At 34.6% G+C, this 9965-nt stretch overlaps 1 long non-coding RNA gene across 1 annotated transcript; it reads left to right on the top strand.

Moving 5' to 3' along the window:
- Positions 1 to 1786: 1786 nt before the first annotated feature.
- Positions 1787 to 5647, top strand: LOC146951648 (uncharacterized). Its single transcript, XR_015027970.1, has 5 exons — positions 1787 to 2575; positions 3899 to 3988; positions 4511 to 4571; positions 4987 to 5111; positions 5457 to 5647. It is a non-coding gene; the product is annotated as an uncharacterized LOC146951648 (long non-coding RNA).
- The last annotated feature ends 4318 nt before the right edge of the window (positions 5648 to 9965 follow it).

Here is a 9965-nt window from a genome sequence, read left to right on the forward strand (position 1 = left end):
TCCTAAATTAACGAGGAGATTTTCTTAACCTCTATTTTGGCCGAATTTTTAGAGAATGCAAAAATATCCCATGGAAGTCGTAGTTAAGTTGTTTACCTATCCAACAAATTGTCACATGCTAAGATTCAATACAAATCGGCCACTTTATGGCATTCCTAGTAAAAATGGGTCAAAAACGAGTAATGTCATAAATTAACGAGGAGATTTTCTTAACCTCCATTTTGGCCGAATTTTTAGAGAATGCAAAAATATCCCATGGAAGTCGTAGTTATGTTGTTTACCTATCCAACGAATTGTCACATGCTAAGATTCAATGCAAATCGACCACATTATGGCCTTCCTAGTAAAAAAGGGTCGAAAACGTGTAATGTCCTAAATTAACGAGGAGATTTTCTTAACCTCCATTTTGGCCGAATTTTTAGAGAATGCAAAAATATCCCATGGAAGTCGTAGTTATGTTATTAACCTATCCAACGAATTGTCACATGCTAAGATTCAATACAAATCGGCCACTTTATGGCCTTCCTAGTAAAAATGGGTCGAAAACGAGCAATGTCCTAAATTAACGAGGAGATTTTCCTAACCTCCATTTTGGCCGAATTTTTAGAGAATGCAAAAATATCCCATGGAAGTCGTAGTTATGTTGTTTACCTATCCAAAGAATTGTCACACGCTAAGATTCAATGCAAATCGGCCACATTATGGCCTTCCTAGTAAAAAAGGGTCGAAAACGAGTAATGTCCTAAATTAACGAGGAGATTTTCTTAACCTCCATTCTGGCCGAATTTTTAGAGAATGCAAAAATATCCCATGGATGTCGTAGTTATGTTGTTAACCTATCCAACGAATTGTCACACGCTAGGATTCAATGCAAATCGGACACATTATGGCCTTCCTACTAAAAAAGGGTCGAAAATGAGTAATGTCCCCAATTAACGAGGAGATTTTCTTAACCTCCATTTTGGCTGAATTTTTAGAGAATGCAAAAATATCCCATGGAAGTCGTAGTTATGTTGTTTACCTACCCAACAAATTGTCACATGCTAAGATTCAATACAAATCGGCCACTTTATGGCATTCCTAGTAAAAATGGGTCAAAAACAAGTAATGTCCTAAATTAACGAGGAGATTTTCTTAACCTCCATTTTGGCCGAATTTTTAGAGAATGCAAAAATATCCCATGGAAGTCGTAGTTATGTTGTTTACCTATCCAACGAATTGTCACATGATAAGATTCAATGCAAATCGACCACATTATGGCCTTCCTAGTAAAAAAGGGTCGAAAACGAGTAATGTCCTAAATTAACGAGGAGATTTTCTTAACCTCCATTTTGGCCGAATTTTTAGAAAATGCAAAAATATCCCATGGAAGTCGTAGTTAAGTTGTTTACCTATCCAACGAATTGTCACACGCTAAGATTCAATGCAAATCGGCCACATTATGGCCTTCCTACTAAAAAATGGTCGAAAACGAGTAATGTCCCAAATTAACGAGGAGATATTCTTAACCTCCATTTTGGCTGAATTTTTAGAGAATGCAACAATATCCCATGGAAGTCGTATTTATGTTGTTTACCTATCCAACGAATTGTCACATGCTAAGATTCAATACAAATCGGCCACTTTATGGCCTTCCTAGTAAAAATGGGTCAAAAACGAGTAATGTCCTAAATTAACGAGGAGATTTTCTTAACCTCCATTTTGGCCGAATTTTTAGAGAATGCAAAATTATCCCATGGAAGTCGTAGTTATGTTGTTTACCTATCCAACGAATTGTCACTACAACATTTTGGCCCTACGGCAACGCCTAATTTTTTGAAGGTAAAAAAATTGTTCTGTTAGAGTATCGAAGGCAACAATTTTCATATTTTGTTGTGGTAACATAGGGAGTTTTTTCAATTTTTTTGTTACGCCTCAAAATTGTTGTGGTATATAAAAGCAGAACGGAAATTTATCAGTTATTTTTTACAACAAATAATCATCGTTGTATACTTTTCAATTTTTTAATAAAAAATATGGGAAAATAAACTAGAAAAAAACGACCAGCCTCCATTTTTTTTAGTAGGCCGCTTAGTAGGAATTTTTTCTGCCGCTTCCAATAATTAAGAAACTCTTCTTAAAAAAATAATAAAGAAACTCAACTCAATCTCAAAATAAATAAACAAACAATTTTTTTTTTTGAACTTAAAATAAACAAATAAATAAATTGTAACAAACAAAAAAAGTGAACCCAATCCCAAACGCTTTCAAACTTTAATCCTCAAATTTCAGAGTAACCTCAAACTTGGAATTCAACTCTCACGTTTCGAACCTCCTCAATCTCACACCCCTCAATCCCACCCCTTCGAAAATCTCAAACCATCTTTCAAGCTTCGAAAAACTCTCAAAACCCCCCTTTTTTCGATTCTACTCTCAAATAATCTCAGACCCCCTTCATAAAATTCCATGAATCCTTTCAGGAATCTATACTCTTTCAAAATTTCAGAGCCCGCATTTTGTTCAATCAATCTCTGTAGAAGCCGGCGGCGATGACGACATGTTTGCTGTGATTTACGAAGTTATTGGATTCACAAAGGTATATTGTTTGCTGTGATTATTGTTCATATTGCCTCTGTTCAATATAGGTTCTTCGGTTTTCTTTTTTTTTTTTTGTTTGTTTAATTTTGATTGTTGAACATATTCTTCTCTCTACTGCGTTTGTTTGTTTTGTATTGTTTATTGATAGAAAAACCTTGTAATTGTAGGATGGATTTGAATTTTTATAAGTATCAGGTTTTTATCAATATTCTTTAACCTTGTTGTAATCGATGCCCTTGTAATTTTCTAAAGCTAGTTCCTTGTGCACATTTTTTTAATCAATTTTTATCTAACTTAAAAGTTAGACTTTTCCTTGTGCACATTTATACATGTTCTTCTTTTAACATTTGAAGGTTGACAAAGATGGTAGTTAGTTATGACTTGAATCAGTTAATAAACAAAGTAGTTGAACTTGAAATAACGTGGGTAATTATGTGTAAACTAGGAAGCCTAGCTAATTACCTTATCTAAAACAGAGTTGTGATTGAACTAGTGACTATGAAGCACGGATACAGTCATGGACACCGCATATGACAGACATTGACACGCCGACACCAATAATAATTTGAGAAAATCACCTAATTCAATGTAATTATATGTGTTGGTGTCGTTTTAGACATTAACACGTATCCGACACTGAGACATGCCTAATTCGAATAGTGTTTGTGCTTCATTGAATAGTGTTCATATGCTTAGTAGATGAAAGTTACTTCCCTTTCTTAAAAGTTGTTGGTCAGTACTTTCCATCATTTGAAGTTGAGAGGAAGCTAGAAACTTTGTATGATAAACTTGTGTAGAAGTTTGCAATGGTTTCTATTGGATATTTTATATGTTAGAATTGTGTAAGATGAACTTTATATGTGAACATTTCCTATTACACTCCACATACAGTTAGCCAAAACTACATAAAGTGTGTAAAAACTAGCATATTCATGGATGTAAACGTATAAAATTTTGAAGACAAAGTATCCGTAATTGATCAAATTTTGTAATTGATCTATCAAGTGATTAATTGATTTAACAACTGGTTCTCATTCACCATTCTTTGGTTTTTACATTTTTAACCACCTTATTACTTTAGTGGTTCATTAGTTTATAAACTTGAATTTTTTTACCATAGTTTATTTTTCCGTACATCTATTCTTCAAGATTGTTATTATTAAATCATTAAATAATGTATGCTTGTGAGTTTGCACACATTGGACTGCTGCAATTTGTTATTATCTATCTGTCATTGATATCAGTTATTGTAAATTTTATATACATCTAATATTATAGGTTGCGGCTATACTCTTTTCTTATTTACCTTAGTCTGCTGCAGTAACTGAAGCAGTTTCTATTTCATACTCCAACTCCACCTCTCTTTTGATCAGGACATTTATTGTTGCTTTAGTGAGTACTCTTCAAGAAGGTATGAACGATTGAAACAATTGAAATTGTAATTAACTCATGTAATTATTAGATAGTTGCTGCTAAAGTGGGAAGATCGAGACTCTTGGCTGATTCAATGGCATTGATGGGATGAAAGTAGATTTCGAGAACAGTTGATAGTGGTTCGATCTCTTTGAGAATGTAATTATATGGTTTAAGCTTTCAAAATATTATTTTTAGCTTGTAAATGGGGGAGTTGGTTTTTGTTGCATCTGAGAAATTGTTTTATCTCTTTGTTGAATAAAATTAATTTCCCCATGACCGCTGATCTAACACGTACTACTCGTTTCAGCCTAGCCATTTTACTGGCCAAGGCTGCACATCACATTCCCTTATCGTCTGAGTATAAGAACTAGTTTGGAAAATAGCCAATTTATTTCAAGCAATATCTCCTGTTTATCATACATACTATGATTAATTCAATATAAGAAAAGTATTTTGTTAGATATATGAATGATGTATGATTGACAAGTATTTTACTTTATCTCGTTCATGATTTCAGGAAAGGTTGTTGACGAAAATATAAGAAAAGCAACTACTATCTGATTAGCACCTATATACTAGTAAGTTGAAGCAAGGCTTATAGTTTAGAACAATAGACAACTTTAGAAAATTACTCTTAAGTAAATTTTCATTTACCTAATATAGGATTACATACTTTGATGGTATGATCTCGACACCGATATAGGTAAACTCAAACAGTTACATGTATGTTACAAAGCTAAGATAATCACTTAATATTAGTGGTTATAGGGCTCATGTTTCCACTGGTGGCCCTATTGGTGTTGATATTTTTTGGATATTGTTGTGTAAATCAGCAACTCTCTATGGTCTGCTTCTACCTTTTGTATAATTGCAACAGTGTAAAAAAAAAAAAAAAAACCTAAATTATAAGACTAAGTTTTTTTTCTTTTTTATTGGAAGTGTCTATGGTTTGTTGTATTTTTTTTTTGACACATGGTTTGTTGTATTTGACAGGTAGTTTGCAGATGTATGAATTATGAAAAAGGAAATTGGAGGTTGGACTAATGAATACTTCTACTATTGGTTCTCCTGTGTGGCTTAGTATAGAGGAAAATATAGTTTTGTTTATGGTTCAGCAGGTATGTTATGATAAATGTGAAACTTAATAATGTGTGAAGTGGAGCAGGTTGTGATGTAGTATGAGTTTCGTGTGAGTTTGTGTTAGTCTTAGAGTAGAAAAATATTCCATGTAGGAGGCCTAGGATTTTTATTGAGGACTAATTAGTTTAGTATTATCATATGAAAAGAAGAATAAAAAATGTCGCAACTATATTAGTTTAGTATACTCTATATTGCTGTGTCTCTTTGGAATGGGTGGCTTTGAAATTACTACCTCATTGTTTGACGTATATATTTTCAAATGGTCTATGAAGGCACTATTATTTGTACGTGTGACTTATTGAACTTATTTCTTTATTGTGTAGATCAATGAATAATGATGATATCGATGAAGAATTTCAAGATCTAGAAGTACAAGAGATGAAGACAGATGTTGATGTTTAAGTGTTGTTTAGATTGTGAAAATGATAGTTGACATTATGACTTGTAGAATTTGAGTACTTTATTGTGAACAATGTTATATTTGATACGTATACGAATGATATATTATTGACAAGTACTTGGTATGTAATTTTGAATATAGGATTATATTTGAATTTTGTATTTATAATTTTTCACTGAAGTTGTTCTTTAAGTCAAATAATAATGTTTTATTTTTGACAAGAACAGACAGAGTAAGTGAAAGAATAAGGATTAAATGCAATTTTTTTTTAATATACAATTTTTCACAACGGTGCAAAGGCGTTGCGGAAGCTTATAAACAGCAATTTAAAATTGGGTCTAGGAGAACGGTTTTCGTAAAACATCGGTACTAAAGTGTTGGGATAGCGCCCCAAATAGCGTTCTTATAGTTAAGCAAGCGCAACGGATTTTTAGTCGGAAACAGCTTAAAACCGTTGATGTTGAGAAATTTAAAAAGCGTTCTCAAAAGGATACCTAAGACTACGGATTTACCTTTGCCGTTGTTGTTTAGGAAAATAACCGTCCTGAAAGGATAAGACAACGCCTCAGTTTGCCACGCTCGGAAAACCGTTCTGGTATCCTACGGGAACGGTTTTATCACATTAAGCAACAGTTTTTTAGTGTTTTTATAGGGCGGAAATGTTGTAGTGTGTCACATGCTAAGATTCAATACAAATCGGCCACTTTATGGCCTTCCTAGTAAAAATGGGTCGAAAACGAGTAATGTCCTAAATTAACGAGGAGATTTTCTTAACCTCCATTCTGGCCGAATTTTTAGAGAATGCAAAAATATCCCATGGAAGTCGTAGTTATGTTGTTTACCTATCCAACGAATTGTCACATGCTAAGATTCAATACAAATCGGCCACTTTATGGCCTTCCTAGTAAAAATGGGTCAAAAACGAGTAATGTCCCCAATTAACGAGGAGATTTTCTTAACCTCCATTTTGGCTGAATTTTTAGAGAATGCAAAAATATCCTGTGGAAGTCGTAGCTATGTTGTTTACCTATCCAACGAATTGTCACACGCTAAGATTCAATGCAAATCGGCCACATTAGGCCTTCCTACTAAAAAAGGGTCGAAAACGAGTAATGTCCCAAATTAACGAGGAGATATTCTTAACCTCCATTTTGGCTGAATTTTTAGAGAATGCAAAAATATCCCATGGAAGTCGTATTTATGTTGTTTACCTATCCAACGAATTGTCACATGCTAAGATTCAATACAAATCGGCCACTTTATGGCCTTCCTAGTAAAAATGGGTCAAAAACGAGTAATGTCCCAAATTAACGAGGAGATTTTCTTAACCTCCATTTTGGCCGAATTTTTAGAAAATGCAAAAATATCCCATGGAAGTCGTAGTTATGTTGTTTACCTATCCAACGAATTGTCACACGCTAAGATTCAATGCAAATCGGCCACATTATGGCCTTCCTACTAAAAAATGGTCGAAAACGAGTAATGTCCCAAATTAACGAGGAGATATTCTTAACCTCCATTTTGGCTGAATTTTTAGAGAATGCAACAATATCCCATGGAAGTCGTATTTATGTTGTTTACCTATCCAACGAATTGTCACATGCTAAGATTCAATACAAATCGGCCACTTTATGGCCTTCCTAGTAAAAATGGGTCAAAAACGAGTAATGTCCTAAATTAACGAGGAGATTTTCTTAACCTCCATTTTGGCCGAATTTTTAGAGAATGCAAAATTATCCCATGGAAGTCGTAGTTATGTTGTTTACCTATCCAACGAATTGTCACATGCTAAGATTCAATACAAATCGGCCACTTTATGGGCTTCCTAGTAAAAATGGGTCGAAAACGAGTAATGTCCTAAATTAACGAGGAGATTTTCTTAACCTCCATTTTGGCCGAATTTTTAGAGAATGCAAAAATATCCCATGGAAGTCGTAGTTATGTTGTTTACCTATCCAACGAATTGTCACATGCTAAGATTCAGTGCAAATCGACCACATTATGGCCTTCCTAGTAAAAAAGGGTCGAAAACGAGTAATGTCCTAAATTAACGAGGAGATTTTCTTAACCTCCATTTTGGCCGAATTTTTAGAGAATGCAAAAATATCCCATGGAAGTCGTAGTTATGTTATTAACCTATCCAACGAATTGTCACATGCTAAGATTCAATACAAATCGGCCACTTTATGGCCTTCCTAGTAAAAATGGGTCGAAAACGAGTAATGTCCTAAATTAACGAGGAGATTTTCTTAACCTCCATTTTGGCCGAATTTTTAGAGAATGCAAAAATATCCCATGGAAGTCGTAGTTATGTTGTTTACCTATCCAACGAATTGTCACATGCTAAGATTCAATACAAATCGGCCACTTTATGGCCTTCCTAGTAAAAATGGGTCAAAAACGAGTAATGTCCCCAATTAACGAGGAGATTTTCTTAACCTCCATTTTGGCTGAATTTTTAGAGAATGCAAAAATATCCTGTGGAAGTCGTAGTTATGTTGTTTACCTATCCAACGAATTGTCACACGCTAAGATTCAATGCAAATCGGCCACATTATGCCCTTCCTACTAAAAAAGGGTCGAAAACGAGTAATGTCCCAAATTAACGAGGATATTTTCTTAACCTCCATTTTGGCTGAATTTTTAGAGAATGGAAAAATATCCCATGGAAGTCGTGGTTATGTTGTTTACCTATCCAACGAATTGTCACACGCGAAGATTCAATGCAAATCGGCCACATTATGGCCTTCCTAGTAAAAAAGGGTCGAAAACGAGTAATGTCCCAAATTAACGAGGAGATTTTCTTAACCTCCATTTTGGCTGAATTTTTGGAGAATGCAAAAATATCCCATGGAAGTCGTAGTTATGTTGTTTACCTATCCAACGAATTGTCACATGCTAAGATTCAATACAAATCGGCCACTTTATGGCCTTCCTAGTAAAAATGGGTCGAAAACGAGTAATGTCCTAAATTAACGAGGAGATTTTCTTAACCTCCATTTTGGCCGAATTTTTAGAGAATGCAAAAATATCCCATGGAAGTCGTAGTTATGTTGTTTACCTATCCAACGAATTGTAACACGCTAAGATTCAATGCAAATCGGCCACATTATGGCCTTCCTACTAAAAAAGGGTCTAAAACGAGTAATGTCCCAAATTAACGAGGATATTTTCTTAACCCCCATTTTGGCTGAATTTTTAGAGAATGCAAAAATATCCCATGGAAGTCATAGTTATGTTGTTTACCTATCCAACGAATTGTCACACGCTAAGATTCAATGCAAATCGGCCACATTATGGCCTTCCTTATAAAAAAGGGTCGAAAACGAGTAATGTCCTAAATTAACGAGGAGATTTTCTTGACCTCCATTTTGGCCGAATTTTTAGAGAATGCAAAAATATCCCATGGAAGTCGTAGTTATGTTGTTTACCTATCCAACGAATTGTCACACGCTAAGATTCAATGCAAATCGGCCACATTATGGCCTTCCTACTAAAAAAGGGTCGAAAATGAGTAATGTCCCAAATTAACGAGGATATTTTCTTAACCCCCATTTTGGCTGAATTTTTAGAGAATGCAAAAATATCCCATGGAAGTCATAGTTATGTTGTTTACCTATCCAACGAATTGTCACACGCTAAGATTCAATGCAAATCGGCCACATTATGGCCTTCCTAGTAAAAAAGGGTCGAAAACGAGTAATGTCCCAAATTAACGAGGAGATTTTCTTAACCTCCATTTTGGCTGAATTTTTAGAGAATGCAAAAATATCCTGTGGAAGTCGTAGTTATGTTGTTTACCTATCCAACGAATTGTCACACGCTAAGATTCAATGCAAATCGGCCACATTATGCCCTTCCTACTAAAAAAGGGTCGAAAACGAGTAATGTCCCAAATTAACGAGGATATTTTCTTAACCTCCATTTTGGCTGAATTTTTAGAGAATGGAAAAATATCCCATGGAAGTCGTGGTTATGTTGTTTACCTATCCAACGAATTGTCACACGCGAAGATTCAATGCAAATCGGCCACATTATGGCCTTCCTAGTAAAAAAGGGTCGAAAACGAGTAATGTCCCAAATTAACGAGGAGATTTTCTTAACCTCCATTTTGGCTGAATTTTTGGAGAATGCAAAAATATCCCATGGAAGTCGTAGTTATGTTGTTTACCTATCCAACGAATTGTCACATGCTAAGATTCAATACAAATCGGCCACTTTATGGCCTTCCTAGTAAAAATGGGTCGAAAACGAGTAATGTCCTAAATTAACGAGGAGATTTTCTTAACCTCCATTTTGGCCGAATTTTTAGAGAATGCAAAAATATCCCATGGAAGTCGTAGTTATGTTGTTTACCTATCCAACGAATTGTAACACGCTAAGATTCAATGCAAATCGGCCACATTATGGCCTTCCTACTAAAAAAGGGTCT

The sequence above is a fragment of the Medicago sativa genome, chromosome 2, assembly GCF_051527215.1.
Source record: "Medicago sativa cultivar Bolivia chromosome 2, Bolivia_mono, whole genome shotgun sequence".
NCBI lineage: Eukaryota > Viridiplantae > Streptophyta > Magnoliopsida > Fabales > Fabaceae > Medicago > Medicago sativa.